This window comes from Silurus aristotelis (assembly GCF_946808225.1).
Source record: "Silurus aristotelis genome assembly, chromosome: 7".
NCBI lineage: Eukaryota > Metazoa > Chordata > Actinopteri > Siluriformes > Siluridae > Silurus > Silurus aristotelis.
Window position 1 is genome coordinate 28,020,845 of NC_139580.1, and position 18,928 is coordinate 28,039,772.

The 18,928-nt window shown below is 39.7% G+C and overlaps 1 protein-coding gene across 1 annotated transcript in view; it reads right to left on the reverse strand.

Moving 5' to 3' along the window:
* The window catches only part of tulp3 (TUB like protein 3), a 60,502-nt gene extending 43,646 nt beyond the window's left edge, over window positions 1-16,856 (reverse strand). The window contains exon 1 of the mRNA XM_083546416.1: window positions 16,764-16,856. The gene's annotated coding sequence lies outside the window, so the exon portion shown is untranslated. The remainder of the gene's footprint in view (window positions 1-16,763) is intronic.
* Window positions 16,857-18,928: the final 2,072 nt, after the last annotated feature.

Consider the following 18,928-nt stretch of genomic DNA (forward strand, 5'->3'; position numbering starts at 1 on the left):
CAGACACCGTTTACATCATACATTAACTCCTGTTAGAACAGCTTCATTCCATCACCCCCCAGAATGAGTTATAACAATGACAAACCCTGGTTCACAGCTAAACTCAGACAGCTTAGGTCAGAGAAAGGAGCCACATTCAGAAGTGGGGACAAAGGAAAAGACAAAAAGACTAAGTACAGATTTAGCGAGGAGGTGAGAAGAGCTAAAACAGAGAGAATGAGAGAATGAAACAGCAATTCCAAACCAACGGCTCTGCCTCTGTCTGGAAAGGGCTTAAGGCGATCACCAATTCAAAGTCTAGAGCCCCCACTCTGTGAACAACCTGCAAATGGCTAATAGCCTGAATGAGTACTATTGGCACTTTGAAAGACAAAGGGACAGACCTGCCCTGAAACGCCCCCCCACCCCACCCCCCAGCCATTGATAAACAGTATCCCCCCACCTACATTTCCATACCTGGATTACCCACGCAGCTCTGTAACCTCAGTGACACCCCACCACAACCACCCCTCACACCTCTCACCATCAAAGAGGAAGATTCGAATAGGCTGTTTAAACGTTTGAACACCCACAAGTCTACAGGCCGGGACTCTGTCACCTACAGATCTAAACATGGCCCTCCACCTAATTCTCCAACATCTAGACTCCCCAGGATCCAACGCTAGGATACAGTTTGTAGACTTCAGCTCTGCCTTCAACACGACCATCCCAGCTCTGCTCAGCGACAAGCTCTCCCAGCTGAATGTGCCTGACTCCAAGTGCAGTTGGATCACGGACTTCTCGACAGACAGACGGAAATTCGTGAAGCTGGGAAAGCATGTTTCTGACTCTTGGACCATCAGCAATGGATCCCCCCAAGGCTTTGTTCTTTCTCCTCTGCTATTCTCCCTGAACACAAACAGCTGATCATCTGGTCAAAAGTCTGTCAAACTATATATATAATATATATAAAGTTTATAGGACTTTGGTGAGACCTGCGATGTTGTATGGTTTAGAGACAGTGGCATTGATAAAAGGCAGGAGGTGGAGCTGGAGGTAGCAGAGCTGAAGATGTTGAGGTTTTCGTTGGGAGTGATGAGGATGGACAGGATTAGAAATGAGTTGAATAGAGGGACAGGGCATGTAGGACGTTTTGGAGACAAGGTGAGAGAGGTGAGATTGAGATGGTTTGGACATGTGCAGAGAAGGTACATGGGGTAGGAGAATGCTGAGAATGGAGCCACCAGGAAGGAGGAAAAGAGGAAGGCCAAGGAGGAGGTTTATGGATGTGGTGAGGGAAGACATGCAGGTAGTTAATTTGAAAGAGGCAAATGTAGCGGACAAGGGGTATAGAGACGGATGATCCACTTTGGTGACCCCTAATGGGAAAAGCTAAAAAAAGGAGAAAAAGAGACACAAGTATTGAGACACTGCACTTTTCCAGCCAAACTTCAAGCACAAAGTTGTACACAAAATTGTATTGAACGTCTTTGGATGCAGCATGAATGCATGAATGGAAAATAAGTATTTGAACACCCTGCTATTTTGCAAGTTCTCCCACTTAGAAATCATGGAGGGGTCTGAAATTGTCATCGTAGGTGCATGTCCACTGTGAGAGACATAATAAAAAAGAAAAATCCAGAAATCACAATGTATTCTTTTTTAACTATTTATTTGTATGATACAGCTGCAAATAAGTATTTGAACACCTGAGAAAGTCAATGTTAATATTTTGTTTGCAATTACAGAGGTCAAACGTTTCCTGTAGTTTTTCACCAGGTTTGCACACACTGCAGGAGGGATTTTGGCCCACTCCTCCACACAGATCTTCTCTAGATCAGTCAGGTTTCTGGCCTGTCACTGAGAAACACGGAGTTTGAGCTCCCTCCAAAGATTCTCTATTGGGTTTAGGTCTGGAGACTGGCTAGGCCACGCCAGAACCTTGATATGCTTCTTACAGAGCCACTCCTTGGTTATCCTGGCTGTGTGCTTCAGGTCATTGTCATGTTGGAAGACCTAGCCTCGACCCATCTTCAATGCTCTAACTGAGGGAAGGAGGTTGTTCCCCAAAATCTCGCAATACATGGCCCCGGTCATCCTCTCCTTAATACAGTGCAGTCGCCCTGTCCTATGTGCAGAAAAACACCCCCAAAGCATGATGCAACCACCCCCATGCTTCACAGTACGGATGGTGTTCTTCGGATGGTACTCATCATTCTACTTCCTCCAAACACGTTTAGTGGAATTATGACCTAAAAGTTCTATTTTGGTCTCATCTGACCACATGACTTTCTCCCATGACTCCCCTGCATCATCCAAATGGTCATTGGCAAACTTAAGACATGCCTGGACATGTGCTGGTTTAAGCAGAGGAACCTTCCGTGCCATGCATGATTTCAAACCATGACGTCTTAGTGTATTACCAACAGTAACCTTGGAAACGGTGGTCCCAGCTCTTTTCAGGTCATTGACCAGCTCCTCCCGTGTAGTTCTGGGCTGATTTCTCACCTTCCTTAGGATCATTAAGACCCCACGAGGTGAGATCTTGCATGGGGACCCAGTCCGAGGGAGATTGACAATCATGTTTAGCTTCTTCCATTTTCTAATGATTGCTCCAACAGTGGACCTTTTTTCACCAAGCTGCTTGGCAATTTCCCTGTAGCCCTTTCCAGCCTTGTGGAGGTGTACAATTTTGTCTCTAGTGTCTTTGGACAGCTCTTTGGTCTTGGCCATGTTAGTAGTTGGATTCTTACTGATTGTATGGGGTGGACAGGTGTCTTTATGCAGCTAAAGACCTCAAACAGGTCCATCTAATTTAGGATAATGAATGTAGTGGAGGTGGACATTTTAAAGGCAGACTAACAGGTCTTTGAGGGTCAGAATTCTAGCTGATAGACAGCTTAAATACTTATTTGCAGCTGTATCATACAAATAAATAGTTAAAAAATCATACATTGTGATTTCTGGATTATTTTTTTTTTTGATTATGTCTCTCACAGTGGACATGCACCTACGATGACAATTTCAGACCCCTCCATGATTTCTAAGTGGGAGAACTTGCAAAATAGCAGACTGTTCAAATACAGTGGAACCCGGTTATCTCGCCCTCGGTTACCTCGACAACCCTATTAAGTCGACGTTTTTGAAGTGGAACTGCCAAATTCTCGCTTTTTCTAAGCATTTTTTATCGGTTATGTCGAAAAAGAAGGGGGGGAAAAATTTGCCATTTAACGTCGGTTATCTCGGTGCAGCCGCAGAAGAACTCGCGGAAATGCCGGAAAAATCAAGCCTTACAGATGCTACAGGTGTTGTATTTTATACTGGTGAATCTCTGCTGTTAGATAGTGCTAGTGTTCGTAGTGTTAGTAGGGGCGCGGCGCGGCTTTGGGAAGACAAGAGCAGCCGTTGAGAGAGTGCCGGTGGGAAGGCACGTACCGGGAAACGCATGAGCGATAACAACGACCGCCGTGAACCAACATATACCAACAATAACGGACAGTGAGAGTGTGGAAGTTTAAATAGGAGCTGATGATGATGATGCTAAACGAGCACCATATGTGCGCGATTAAAGCCGGGGAGCTTCAGAGAAAGCGGCCGAGAAAGCACCTGACACGCTGCTTTGAAGGGGGCGTGGCAGGTGGATTCATGACAGATAAACATGTACTGTATGTATTTTTATAGCATGCCTTTATCAAACAAACCGCGGCAACACTGTTGTGTAAAAAAACCCTTCAAAAACACGTGCATGCACATTCTCATTTTTTAACGCACATCATGTACATAAAGAAATTTCAAGCACGTTAGTATATTGCCGCCATTTTGATTTTCGTTTATCTCGATCATCGGTTACCTCAATGCTTTTTGGCGACCCCCTAGGACATCGACATAACCGGGTTCCCCTGTACTTATTTTTTCTCACTGTATATATTAACTTTAAGTCAGTAGTCTCTAGTGTCAGCACTTTGTATTAGTCACTATGTCTTGGTAAAGTAAAGTCAGGAAAGTCTCTCCAATGCTTTTTTTATTCTGTTTTGGTCAAATTTACAGGCTGAGAGAGAAAACAAGAGATAAAGTAATGATTGTTTATTACAGATTACTCACATCAGGAACGATCTGTCATATCAGAAACTAACTGGTCTCAAAGACAACCCACAAGACATTTCCAAACCTCCTTTATTCTCTGTGTAAAATTAATTATAATGATGTGTATATGAGGATTCCACAGTGCTGCTCAAGATAAAACAACAAATCCTGTCTAGCGTGGGAAACAACCTAGATAGTTTCTTCTGGAAATGTATATTTAGGAAGGCTTTGGCAGTGGAATAAAACTATATGGACAAAAGTACTGGGACACCGGACTTTTCCAGCCATATGTGGTTGGACTCACACAATTGTATCAGACGTCTTTGGATGCAGTAGAATGGAAATGTTCCTTCATTTAAACTGGGAGACCCAAACCTGTTCCAGCATGATACCCCAGTGCACCAAGCCAGCTTCGTTAAGCACCCCAGGCTTTACATGGGTTGGAAGATGAGGAAGATCACCTGTTACAGATCTCCAACCCTATTAAACACCTTTGTATGAATGCTGACTCCACTCCAGGCCTCCTCACTTTCTCACCTACATTAGAACCTGATTTTACCAACACCCTTGTGTCTCATGGAACATTTTCCCAAAAGAATAGAGCTTATTGTGAGAGTAAAAGGAAAGTAAATCAATGTATATATATATATATAAAGCTCAAATACCACTGACTGACTTACTCACTCATCATGAAATCTCAAAAACCACTGAACGGATTGCAATGAAATTTGGAACATACCTTCCTCTTGGGTCTTAGGTGCTCACTAAGAAAGGGTTTTGAAAAATTCGCCCTGGATCGCGGCTAACTCGCGAAAAACACGATTTCTCACGCATTGTAAATTCTTCTAAATAACATTACGGATCCTAATGAAACTTAGTACATTGTTTCTTATTAGATGTTAGATGCACGATAACAATTACTATCAAAGTAGTTTGCCCTGTATCGGTACTACAAAGGGGTAGTACGTTATTTGTTGACGTTACGTTCTGATCTCTGATCATCCAGACCTGCTCAGTGCTTACTGCTTATTGCCATATTGCTTAGCGTTCTGCCTTCCGTAGCGAAGCACGGGTACTTTACGCTAGTGTAAAATAAGACGATCAAAAATACATCAATTTATGGTCAATCTTTGGTGCATATAATGTAGCTAAAAGTCTTGTGAGGCTCAAGATTGTGTCACTAAGAGAAACAAAGATCACAGGATCAGTGATAGCACCCAACAATCCTCCTCACCTTAATTTTATAGTGCACTGAAAAGCTATTGACTGAATATGATATAAATATAAACTGAATGGTGATGATTGGCATCATGAATGTTTTCAGAGTTAAAATAAATGTCCAAGTATCACAAAAGATAATCTCTGAAAGAATTATCAAAAAATAAGAATAATGGTGCCAAGTACTGTGTTGTGTTCTGTATTTGTAAAAACACTCTAGTAAGAAAATATTTATGTTAAAACACACATACGCACATTGACCGTATGGTCAAGGTCTAAATTGAATTTTCCTGCATGTATTTTGATATTCAGTATAGAAATGTATTAATATTTGCTTATTTTTCATGATATAATTTTAGATTTTGTACTTTGTAAAATGAATCCAAGCAATTCTATGATGTTTACAGTTAATTACAGGAAAGTTTTAAGTTGGCTACCTCATGCCCTAATGTATGAATATCTCATTACACAGCATGTGTGTTTCCCCTCAAGCTGCAATGTCGCCTTAAATGTTCTGGTTCGAGACTGACAGGACTGAACAGATGCAAAGAGATCATTTCCTCAAGCTCCAGCAGAGAGCTGGATGGAGCGTGTTGCTTTACCGAAGCTGAGGCTCTGAGCAGAACACAAATTGTGGACACCTGAGTATTTGATTGGTGTGTGCTTTTTAAACATTCTACATTTGGTCCCATTTAGCATAAGCTTCACTCTTCTGGGAGGATGTTTCACTAGATTTTGTGAAGATTTGTGGAGATTCATTCAGGTACACGGTGAGGTCAGGCGTTCGTATTCATCCCAAAAAGTGTTGAAGCTCTATAGCGGGAGATCTTCAAATCCAATCCATGGAAATTAGTTTTGTTTCTCCTGCATCCAAAAGACATCCGATACAGTTGTGTGCTTTTAACTTTGTGCTAGCAGTTTGGGGAAGAACCAAATATAGCTGAAAGTATCCCAAAACTTTTTTCTATATACAGTGGTGTGAAAAAGTGTTTGCCCCCTTCCTGATTTCTTATTTCTTTGCATGTTTGTCACACTTTAATGTTTCAGATCATCAAAATAATTTAAATATTAGTAAAAGATAACACAAGTGAAAACAACATGCAGTTTTTAAATGAAGGTTTTTATTACTGAGGGAAAACAAAATCCCAAACTACATGGCCCTGTGGGGAAAAGTGTTTGCCCCCCTGTTACAACTGTGGTTTATCACACCTTAGTTCATTTTCTCTCGCCACACCCAGGCCTGATTACTGCCACACCTGTTCGCAATCAAGAAATCTCTTAAATAGGACCTGCCTGACAAAGTGAAGTAGATCAAAAGATCCTCAAAAGCTAGACATCATGCCGAGATCCAAAGAAATTCAGAAACAAATGAGAAAGAAAGTAATTGAAATCTATCAGTCTGGAGAAGGTTATAAAGTCATTTCTAAAGCTTTGGGACTCCAGTGAACCACAGTGAGAGACGTTATTTACAAATGGTAAAAACATGGAACAGTGGAGAATCTTCCCAGGAGTGGCCGGCCGACCAAAATTACCCAAGAGCTCAGCGAAGACTCCTTCAAGAGGTCACAAAAGACCCCACAACAACATCCAAAGAACTGCAGACCTCACTTGCTTCAGTTAAGGTCAGTGTTCATGACTTCACCATAAGAAAGAGACCTGGTAAAAATGGTCTTAATGGCAGAGTTCCAAGACGAAATCCGCTGCTAAGCAAAAAGAACATGAACGCTCGTCTCAGTTTTGCCAGAAAACATCTTGATGATCCCCAGAACTTTTGGGAGGGCGGCCCAACCAGTTATTAGGTTTAGAGGGCAAACACTTTTTTACATAGGCCCATGTAGCTTTGGATTTTGTTGTCCCTTAATAATTAAAAACTTCATTTACAAACTGCAGGTTGTTTTCACAATTAGTTTGATGATCTGAAACATTAAGTGTGACAAACATGCAAAAAAAAATAAGAAATCGGAAATTCACACCACTGTATTTTGTATATAAGGGTTGATGTGAAGCTACACCTGTGTCTGATGGTTTAAACAAGCTATGAGGAAAGTGTAGGCTTTTTCAGGTCATTTACCAGCATCTACAAGTTAAAGCTTGATGATTTCAGTGCAAAACCAGTCTTTAGAGCTATTAAAATTGACCTATTAATCATAAATCTTAAATGACACAAAAATATATATATTTAGCTCAGCAAGGTCATTAAGAAATATCAGTGTAGAACTCTGCAGTGGTGAACAGTAGGGAAGTAAATGTAATTCATTACTGTACTTAAGTAGCTTTTTCAAGTAGTACTTTATTCAAGTATTTCCAATTAAAGGAACTTTCACTTCAACTTAACTACATTTCAAAGTCAAAAATCTTATGTTTTACTGAACTACATTTTGCGAAATCAGTATATTTATCAGTGAATAAAAACTTAACTGGTCAAGTATCGAGCGCTCGCTTCGTTTTGAACTTGTTTTGATTGGCGCTTGGTGGAATCTACTTAGCACGAACATACAGTACAGAGTTGGTTCAACAGCAAGCAGAACATTTAGAGAGGAATAAATGATGGAAGAAACTCCAGACTCTAACTCAACACCCGTGGCCTTATTTGTGTGATTTTTTTTTTTTTTTTTTTAATTAGTTGAAAAGGTTTCGGGCTCATGATAATTGCAATTTGAATTTTAATATTGCCTCATTAATATAATTCTATTAATAGATTGGTGTGCTAAGAATAACATGAGTTTAGATTTTTTTTTTTTATTTACTCTTCCTGGAGTAATATTTTACAGTGTCTCTACTTTAACAAAAGAACATGGTTTGTGTACTTTGTCCATCACTGGAACTGGAACCGGAAATTTAACAATGTTGGATAAGGTATAATACATTTACAGTAATCCTTAGCGGATTTTCGGCTATCGTAAGATGGGGGGGGGTTTGAAACGTAACCCTTCTGATAGGCGAAAATCCGTGTAGTGGCAACTCAATATGTATACAGTACAGTATACAAAATACCTGTATATCTTAAGGCTTTATAAACCGTCCCAACACTCTTTGATTCCGTAATTGCATCCTACAGCAGCATAGCTTTTACCTTCCTTAAGCATGTCTAAGAATTTCAGAGATAGTAAACATCCTCCTTCTGCGTTTGGATTCGGTATCAGAAGCCTTAGAAGGCGCAGAACGTTTACACGGCATTGTAGGGCTTGGAATTAAACTTTTTAAGAAAATTTCACAAAGCCACAACCCTGCAGACAATCACCACACGCAGGAATAAGACGTGGATTTAGACTGAACAACGTGTACTGCAGTGCAGCCAGTACGCGGGAGAGAGACGATCACTGAGCCAATCAAAAGCTGAGCCAAGCAAAATCTGGCGATGCAGCAAAAAATCCGCAAAACTAAATTAGATAGGTTAAATGTAAAAACCGAGACGAGGGATTATTGTATTGCATAAACAATTTTTTATTAGTAATCAAAAATAAACAGCTGTAACATTTTGGGTCATTATCTGAGATTGCTGAATGTACAGAACTGTTCGACGGCTGGTGTTTGATGTTTGATGTAAAGCCACTGATGGCTTTTTTGTGCTGTAATGACCCTACACTTTGCAGCTGCATTTTTGAACAAAAATGTTTTTAAAAAACAGCCTTGCTGTGATAAACCCCGGAGTGTAACAGCACCTGTGTACACGCTTTTGGAGTCTAACAGTCAAACAGTGGAGCTCCAGGGATCTCCTTCTAAGGCCTGCATGAAGCCATTCCTTTCCAATCTTCTGTCTGAAAGACATGAGGGTCATTAGGTTGAGTGCATATTTAAAACAGTGAAAGGAAGTGGGGGGAAAGTTAGATGGGTTCTGCTTCAAACACATAAACACAGATGCTACATATGCCCCAAAGGCTAACTACATTCACTCTGGTGTTTATTTTTGCAGGCTTTTTTCGTACATTGAAGCATTGGTAATGCTAAAAACACAGTGCTAACATGTTTGTGGATTTCCTAATGATGTTTTGATGAATTTAATGAAAACACAGCACAGTAAACTTCCAAACCAAAATTTAGCTCTTATCATGCAACTTCCAGTAGTCTTCTAACAGAAATCGTATCAATGCCAAGTTGAGTATAAAAACCTGAACTTATCTTGAGTTGATTTAGTAGAAAAGAAAGAAATGTTCAAATCACCGGCCTCAATGGACCTTTTTTTTTAAGAACTAGCGTATTAAAAAAACGAACATGCTGTAATATCTGACATTGAACTCACCAACTGTGTAAGCCAAACTAAACAAGCACAGTTCTGGACATAAACTATGACGTAACCCGCAGACTCTGTGTCGTTGGTTCTGCTATTATAAAGCTGGCACAGGAAAACGCAGTGGTCTGTTTCTTTACATGATCTGTTTGGAATGACGCCACAAGTGTTGGCTTCTGTGCTTGATGGAAAAGTACTGGGTGAACACTCTGCACCACTTGTAGGCCCTTAGAGGGCACATCAGTTTTGTTTGGGATTCAATTAGGCAAAAGAGTAGGCAGCCACAAACAAAGTACTAGTGTGTATCCACAGAATACCGCTTATAAGGGAGCAAGAATATGGCTCACCAAATCTGGATTGCTAGAGACTGAAAAAAACTTAGCCTGCTCAGATGAATGTGAATTTCTGCTAAAGAGACCAGATGATGTAGTTAGAATTTGGCACCAAAAGCATGAGTACATAAAGCCAGCCTGCATTGTCAGCCAGCCTGCCTGGTGGGGGTGGTGTAATGATGTGAGGAATGGTTTCTAGGGACACTTTGGGTATTGTTGCTAATGTTCATAGCCACACTATCCCCATAGTCTGCTGGCGACTTTCTGCATGAACAAGCAAAATTCACATTAGTCTGGCTTCATGAACATGACCATGAGTTCAGGGTTTTTCTTCCGCATCTGAATCTAATTGAACACCTTCGGCATGTGGTAAAACAAGAGGTTCACAACATAAAAGTGCACCTGAAGAATCAGCAGGAATTCTGTGATGCAACAATGTCAACGTGGATCATAATCTCAAAAAAAATGTTTCTAAAATCTTGTGGAATCCATGCTATGAAGCATTGAGATTACTGTGAGCGCAAAGTGAGTTCCTAGCCAGTACCGATTTGCAGTGCATGTAAAAAAAAAGCGGTGTGAGTGGGTTGAAGTTCAGTTTAAGGCTTGCTTTAGAAATTTGCACAAACCGCTACAACCAGAAGAATATCCATTGAATGACGATTCATTACAGTTTCATCATTGTTGGGGTATACGGTTCTATAATGGACTGAACTGTTATTGCATTAATTAATGTTTTTTGGATTAAGAAGATATTTATTTTCTTTGTATTCATTCAGTATAATTAGTTGATTTTAGTTGATTTAATTAGTTGATAAAAAAAATAAATAATTATAGTTATGTGGCATACAAGAGGAACAAGCGATTACAATTGTATACAGCAGGGCCGGTGGGTTTCACTCCAACCAATCGAGGGCCACACCTGATAGTCATTGAAAATGAAAATCAATTAATTTAGACTGGTACAATTTGATGTGGCCCTTGAATGAAAACCTACACCCACACCAGCTCTCTGTGGAAAAGTTTGGACTCCCCTAATATAGAGCAATACAATCAAAATGATTCATTCACGGTCAGTAATTAATGGATGCTTTAAACCAGATTACAGCCTCAATGGGAAACCAGTCTATCACAAGACACCATGCATTTATAGACACATTTATGCATGCACTCACACACATAGGCACACACATTTACACAGACACGCACACACATTTCCACATATAGTTATTAAGTGTAATCAATCCACCTTGTGCCACATAAAGCAGGCCACCCCATCACCCAGATGGCAAACACCACAGCCTTCAAACATGGCCGCCACAGGCTCTAATTTCCCACAACACACTTATTTTTCACACTTAGTTCTCTAAGAACAAACCTAAGTCTCATCATTTACTCATTCACCATCTCCTGAGACAGTGTTACCTTCAACTCCACAACTCCACTGTTTTACATGTATAGGACAGGAAGAGCTGTATAATGTTATTGCAAAAGCTAAATCGACAACATGTCAGTTAGAACCAATTCCTACTAAATTACTGAAGAAAGTGTTATATACAACTGGTGAACCTCTTCTGAATATTATTAACTCTTCACTATCGTTAGGACATGTCCCTAAATCCCTCAAGTTAGCAGTTATTAGGCCCCTCATTAAAAAAACCTAATCTGGATCCAAACACGCTTTCGAATTACAGACCAATTTCAAATCTCCCATTTATGTCTAAGATTTTAGAAAAGATTGTCGCTGCCCAGTTATGTTCCTACCTGCAAGAGAACAATATCTTTGAAGAATTTCAGTCAGGTTTTAGGCCCCATCATTGCACAGAAACTGCTCTAGTTAAAATCACTAATAACCTGTTTTTAGCTTCAGACCAAGGCTTCATCTCGTTGTTGGTTCTACTAGATCTTAGTGCTGCATTCCACACTATAGACTATGATCTCCTCCTAGATCGCCTACAGAATTGCATCGGCATTCAGGGACAGGCATTAAGATGGTTTAAATCCTACCTGTCCGATCGTTACCATTTCGTAGATTTAAATGGAGAGCTATCCAGGCTAATGCAAGTAAATTATGGCGTGCTATAGGTATTTTAGACACTTGTCTTTCAATTATCATATCAACCAAGTTACAAAAACAGCCTTCTTTCACCTTAGAAATATTTCTAAGTTAAGAAACATGTCTATATCTGATGCAGAGAAGCTCGTCCATGCGTTTATGACCTCTAGAATAGACTACTGTAATGCATTACTAGGTGGATGTCCTGCATCATTAATAAACAAGCTTCAGTTAGTCCAGAATGCAGCAGCCAGAGTTCACACAAGGTCAAGAAAATATGATCACATAACCCCAATCCTATCGTCCCTACATTGGCTTCCGGTTAAGTTTCGAATAGACTACAAACTATTACTTCTCACTTATAAAGCACTAAATGGTTTGGCTCCCATGTATCTATCCAGTCTTTTAACACGCTACAATCCGTCACGCTCCCTGAGATCTCAAAACTCTGGGCTTCTAGTAGTTCCTAGAATAGCAAAGTCCACTAAAGGTGGTAGAGCATTTTCACATTTAGCTCCTAAACTCTGGAATAGTCTTCCTGACAGTGTTCGGGGGTTCAGACACACTTTCCCAGTTTAAGTGTAGATTAAAAACATATCTTTTTAGCAAAGCCTACACATAACACACATCACATCATAACCTTGTGCTCCAGAACATCTGATCACATGCACATTATCAACTTGTGCTGTTAATATCATGAACAGCAGCTACGCTCATTCCTCTCCACTGCTTCTCTTTCTCTCCCCATCCCGAGACACCCTGAGGTTCCTCCAGCTCCAGTCACCTCCCACTTCGTGATGATTACGGACCTTTGAAGAAGTAGATGCCGAACTCGCAAACATCCTGAACCATCTAGAGACGTACCAGTGCCATTTGGATCCCACTACATGTGTGGAGTTTGACATTGGACCTCCTGGAGTGTTTAAAGGCTCTGGCATGGAGAAGCTGATGCTGGATCTGTGATGATCACAAATGCTGAGCTTATAAAACTAGGAGCTACTGACCATATAGACTGTATAAGACTGCAGAAAGAACATCACTTATAATCTTATACTCCAGTAATCATGTTGTTCTCACTTTCCAGTGTTCTGTATTGTTGAAAGATTTATGATCAAACACTTGATGTCACCCAAATGAGGATGGGTTCCGCTTTTGAGTCTGGTTCCTCTCAAGGTTTCTTCCTCATAACATCTAAGGGAGTTTTTCCTTGCCACAGTCGCCATGGCTGCTCATCAGGGATAAATACACACCATTCACCTTAACTGTTGATTTGTGTAAAGCTGCTTTGAGACAATGTCTGTTGTGAAAAGCGCTATACAAATAAACTTGACTTGACTTGACTTACTCATCCATTTACTAACTCGCTCATTAACTCATTTACACACACATTAATTCACTTGTTCATTTGCTCACTCACTTTTCATTAATTAACTCACTCATTTATTTGCTCATTCTTTCACCCATTCACTCTCTCATTAACTCACTCATTCACACACACTCATTCACTTAATCTCACTCGCTCACATGCTCATTTATTTACTTACTTATTTACTCACACACACCCTCACACATTAACTCACTCATTCACTTTCTCACACTTACTCACTTATTCATTCATTCATTCACTCATTTACTCATAAATGTACTTACTCTTTTACTCATTCACTCATCCATTCACTCACTCAATCACAGTTTAAAAGGACTTTATTCATTTAGAGTTGGTTTTACTGTTTTAACCTGTTGCACAGTTTTTCTTGCCTTCTCCAGTTAATCCTGTTCGACTGCAGCTTTGCCTGTGTTTGAATTTGGATTTGTGTACTGCGATTTCATTAAACTGCCCAGAACTCACATCTGCATCCGTCACCCTCTTCCTCACATTACACAATTATAAACCCCTTTTTATTGTGCTAAAGAATGAACTAAATCCGTTAAAAAAAAGGTCCAGTGAGTGTAAGCACAAGGACAGTAAAATGCCACGTCTCGCATGATCTGCATTGTTTGGCCTGTCCACTTCTCGGTTTTGTTTAATTCTACTTCTGTCTTTTGTTAAGGTTATACAGATTTCCTCCAAAGTCTTTGGACAACAAATCCTGTGTGAATAGAATAGGAATCTCAAGCAAAACAACCCTGTACCCCTGCAATCAACCCCCTGCCGTAACCCTGCCTCCACTGCCTGTCAAACAGCATGCCACAGAAAAATAACTGCCTTTCCAAAATATTATATAATATCCCTTACATAACACCAAAAAGATACAGGACTCTTTTTTTGGTGATAATCGAGTTTGACACAGTTCAACTGTCAGCAACAAACAAAATAATGCAGGATAGGACAATAAATGCAAGAAATGAGTGCAAGGTCTCTACAAAAGGTGCATTCATACAGAAAAAGTGACGATTTGAATTTTTTACACAAAGACGAAACTTTGGGATTCAGAAGAATGAAATAATATATGCATATGAGATATGCATCTCCATTAGGGTGGTAAGATTCACATTTGCATCGGTGCATAAAAAGTTAACAAGGTGATGCATCCATTTAAAAAAAGTGTGAATCGGATTCAAGTTAGCGTTTGTATCACAATGCATTGTTTTAAACATTTTTGCATCTGTAAAAAGTGATTTATCGATATATATATATAAAGCTTAAATACCACTGACTGACTCACTCACTCATCATGAAATCTCAAAAACCACTGAACGGATTACAATGAAATTTGGAACATACCTTCCTCTTGGATCTTAGGTGCTCACTAAGAAAGGGTTTTGAAAAATTCGCCCTGGATCGCGGCTAACTCGCGAAAAACGCGATTTCTCACGCATTGTAAATTCTTCGAAATAACATTACGGATCCTAATGAAACTTAGTACATTGTTTCTTATTAGATGTTAGATGCACGATAAAAATTATTTTCAAAGTAGTTTGCCCTGTATCGTTACTACAAAGGGGTATTACGTTATATGTTGACGTTACGTTCTGATCTCTGATCATCCAGTCCTGCTCAGTGCTTACTGCTTATTGCCATATTGCTTAGCGTTCTGCCTTCAATAGCGAAGCACGAGTACTTTCCGCTAGTTTAAATATATAATTATTAGTAGATGCCCTATACTTTTAAAAAGTGACCAAATTTTTCGAGCGAATTCTCTCTTCACATAGAATACAGATTAACATGGCAGAGGTAGAGCTGTAACTTCCTGCAGACACAACAAGAAAAGAACGTCTGGTTTCTTTATTCTTTTTTTTGCACTACAAAGGCGTGTTTGTAAAAGGGCCATGCGCTAGAAGTCAGAGAGCATTTAAGTACATTTATAATTTTCTGTCTGTCTGAACTGAAGAAATAAAAGTGAACTATCTGTATTATCTTGAATTGCAGAGTATCATCTTTTTTTCCATTGAATCGCATTGTGATAAATCGAAACGAAATCAAGTCGCACTGCATCAAGATGTAAATCGCATCAGTCTCAGTGATGGAGATGCACATCCCTATATATGTATACAGTATAAGTTTCTCTGCTTTTTTTTTTCTCATTTTTCTGTAATTTCTCCCCCAGATTCTATCAAGGAGATTAAATATAATTTTTCTTTGTTTAATATTTAATCATCCTCATCAACATGGTCTTGAACTATAGATTATTATGAAACACAAATAGTCACATAAACCTGATTAATTCAAGTCAAGTCAAGAAGCTTTTATTGTCATTTCAGCTGTGTCGCAGTACAAAGTAAAATGAGACAACATTCATCCAGAACCCTGGTGCTACACAATAACACAAAACAACATAGAGCTACATAACAGAACACAGAGCTAAGGACTAAAGTAAGTTGTCCTTGCCACATAAAGTGCATTAGTGTGCAACCTGATGCAAATAGTGCAAGACAAGACAACACAAGACAGTGTAGGACAAATACACAAAACACAAAATAGCACCGCCAGTAAACCTACTGTATATTATACAGAATTTATAATATTTTATAAATTATTTAACCAAGCAGGCATTTTATTTAAAATTGTGTTAAAACTGTACACCGTTCAAATGTTGATGATCACAAATGTTAATACTGTAATAATAAACTCCATTAATAAAAAAAATGACAAGCAGTTTAATGTTTTGCATTCCCCCCCCCCAGGGGCATCGTCATCCTGGAACAAAAATGCTTTTGCCATAATCTTATAACCACTTCCCATTTTGTCAAGCTCTACAGGTTTTACAACTATATTTCCCATTGTTATAAATGATTAGGGAAATCTGTTTTGAATGCAGTCTGTGTGACCTCATATTTATAATCATGGTTGAAAAATTCTCCAGTTCCTAGTCACTCGGATGTAGTTGAAAAATATAAAAATATACTTCAAAAATATGTTACGCATATAAATTCATAGCGTTGCCAATAATGTGTTTGCACTTGATGTTTATGAGAGCGGTGTGAATTTACAATAAAGACACAAGTGTATGGCAGTGAAGCTAAAACAATACAATGGACTGTGAAACACTAAACATTCTTTATTGCAGCCTAGTTTTTATATCCAAGTGTATTAAAAGAACCACAAGCATAGAATTATTCATAAATGAAATTTGTCTGAATGAATAATGTTGATGAATAATGGCATTATTATTATTATTATTATCACAGTATACTGCTCACCTGCACATTACATTAGTTTGACAATATGATCATTATTTGCGTACTGTATGCTGACTCTACGGCAAGAAATGCAACATCAGCTGTTTTGCTCTAAAGCTGTACCGCCAACCGAAAAGATGTAACGAGATAATGTAACAAAACCTCTCTTCACACATTCATCAGGACAATAGTATAAGAATAAAAGAAGTCATTCCTGCTATTAAAGAGTGTATTTAGTGCACAGACGCACCCAGAGCTTACTGTGTGCTTTGTCGCTGCGCTTGCACCGTCTCGGTCAGAAAGGTTTGGGGCTTAGTTCCAGTGGAGAAAAAAATGTAATGCTCACTGTGTGCTTCAAACGATGTGACAACAGTTTAAGGAAGAACCACAAACGGGTGTGAAGGTCACATGTGCACAAACCTTTGGTCGTAATATACATGTAGTTTACACCCTGTAAAAATTGATGTTTATTTGTATTGCGCTTTTAACAATGAACATTGTCACAAAGCAGCTTTACACAGATAATGTGGTGATTAAAAGTGAATGTTCTTTATAAGTGTAAGTTTGTCCCTGATGAACGAGTCGGTGGCGACTGTGGCAAGGAAAAACTCCCCGAGACAGCATAAGGAAGAAACCTTGAGAGAAACCAGACTCAAGAGGGAAACCATCCTCATCTGGGTTGCACCCAATATCCATTTATTGCAGATATATTGCAATAAATATATACATACAGTGAGGAAAATAAGTATTTGAACACCCTGCTATTTTGCAAGTTCTCCCACTTAGAAATCATGGAGGAATCTGAAATTGTCATCGTAGGTGCATGTCCACTGTGAGAGACATAATCTAAAAAAAAAAATCCAGAAATCACAATGTATGATTTTTTAACTATTTATTTGTATGATACAGCTGCAAATAAGTATTTGAACACCTAAGAAGTCAATGTTAATATTTGGTACAGTAGCCTTTGTTTGCAATTACAGAGGTCAAACGTTTCCTGTAGTTTTTCACCAGGTTTGCACACACTGCAGGAGGGATTTTGGCCCACTCCTCCACACAGATCTTCTCTAGATCAGTCAGGTTTCTGGCCTGTAGCTGAGAAACACGGAGTTTGAGCTCCCTCCAAAGATTCTCTATTGGGTTTACGTCTGGAGACTGGCTAGGCCACGCCAGAACCTTGATATGCTTCTTACAGAGCCACTCCTTGGTTATCCTGGCTGTGTGCTTTGGGTCATTGTCATGTTGGAAGACCCAGCCTCGACCCATCTTCAATGCTCTAACTGAGGGAAGGAGGTTGTTCCCCAAAATCTCGCAATACATGGCCCCGGTCATCCTCTCATTAATACAGTGCAGTCGCCCTGTCCCATGTGCAGAAAAACACCCCCAAAGCATGATGCTACCACCCCCATGCTTCACAGTAGGGATGGTGTTCTTGGGATGGTACTCATCAATCTTTTTTCCTCCAAACACGTTTAGTGGAATTATGACCCAAAAGTTCTATTTTGGTCTCATCTGACCACATGACTTTCTCCCATGACTCCTCTGGATCATCCAAATGGTCATTGGCAAACTTAAGACGTGCCTGGACATGTGCTGGTTTAAGCAGGGGAACCTTCCGTGCCATGCATGATTTCAAACCATGATGTCTTAGTGTATTACCAACAGTAACCTTGGAAACGGTGGTCCCAGCTCTTTTCAGGTCATTGACCAGCTCCTCCCGTGTAGTTCTGGGCTGATTTCTCACCTTCCTTAGGATCATTGAGACCCCACGAGGTGAGATCTTGCATGGAGCCCCAGTCCGAGGGAGATTGACAGTCATGTTTAGCTTCTTTCATTTTCTAATGATTGCTCCAACAGTGGACCTTTTTTCACCAAGCTGCTTGGCAATTTCCCCGTAGCCCTTTCCAGCCTTGTGGAGGTGTACAATTTTGTCTCTAGTTGTCTTTGGACAGCTCTTTGGTCTTGGCCATGTTAGTAGTTGGAGTCTTACTGATTGTATGGGGTGGACAGGTGTCTTTATGCAGCTAACGACCTCAAACAGGTGCATCTAATTTAGGATAATAAATGTAGTGGAGGTGGACATTTTAAAGGCAGACTAACAGGTCTTTGAGGGTCAGAATTCTAGCTGATAGACAGGTGTTCAAATACTTATTTGCAGCTGTATCATACAAATAAATAGTTTAAAAATCATATATTGTGATTTCTGGATTTTTTTTTTTAGATTATGTCTCTCACAGTGGACATGCACCTACGATGACAATTTCAGACCCCTCCATGATTTCTAAGTGGGAGAACTTGCAAAATAGCAGGGTGTTCAAATACTTATTTTCCTCACTGTATATATATATATATACTTTTGAACCGCTTTGCTCAAATTCGGATAAGGGGTTGTCGTTTCCAGGTCGCCCAGGAAGG